Consider the following 826-nt stretch of genomic DNA (forward strand, 5'->3'; position numbering starts at 1 on the left):
GCATGTAATAGGAGAAAAAAAGTGCTTTTTTTGTGTATATATTCTTTTATGTGCAGAGAGCCTCAATACTATTTTGACAGCACTTTAGGGACATTTTTTTCTCTCTCTTTGTTAATATTACGTTATCATGTGGACATCCTTTGTCGGTCATTTTGTAAGCCACCCTCAAGAGACATTACACTCAAAGGACACCAAAGTTTTATGTCTTTTGGGGAATGGTAACCAAGCTAGTTATACCTGATATATATCACTTTCCACAAGAATAAGAAAAAGGGAAAAGAAGAGTTAATAAGCGTGGCTGTGTTTTCAAAAAAGGGGGGGAAAGGAGGAAGGGAGAAAGAGATGCAGTTGTGTGTGCTCTGAAATCCCTTCCCCCCTAGATTTAGGATGGGAAAAGAGGTAGAATAATGTGCATGGAGACAATTAACAGACTTTTATTCCTGGCTTCCAATTGGTCTTTTAATATGACCCCCTCTTCCCTGCATCATCTCAATTAAACCCCATTTTTTAAATCTTTCTTTTCTTTAATCAGTATATAATTTTTAAGAGTTCTTAAGATTTTTTTTTTCTTCGTTTCAAATAGTAATGATAATCATGCACAAAATTTTATATTTTTAGGATACAGAGCCTGTAGTTTTGTCTTGACTGAAAGAAAATTCTGTGATTAATTTGTGACCTGAATTTTATGAAGGGAAGAAAACAGCTGTGCAGATAACTTATATAATGAACTATTTGTGCACAAGCAAACACAATTATTAGCAAGTGGTATATTAGTTAAAAGCCATTTTCTCAGTCTTCCAATGAATGCCAAGTTTGCCTATAGGAG

This window comes from Penaeus monodon, chromosome 30 (genome assembly GCF_015228065.2).
Source record: "Penaeus monodon isolate SGIC_2016 chromosome 30, NSTDA_Pmon_1, whole genome shotgun sequence".
Taxonomy (NCBI): domain Eukaryota; kingdom Metazoa; phylum Arthropoda; class Malacostraca; order Decapoda; family Penaeidae; genus Penaeus; species Penaeus monodon.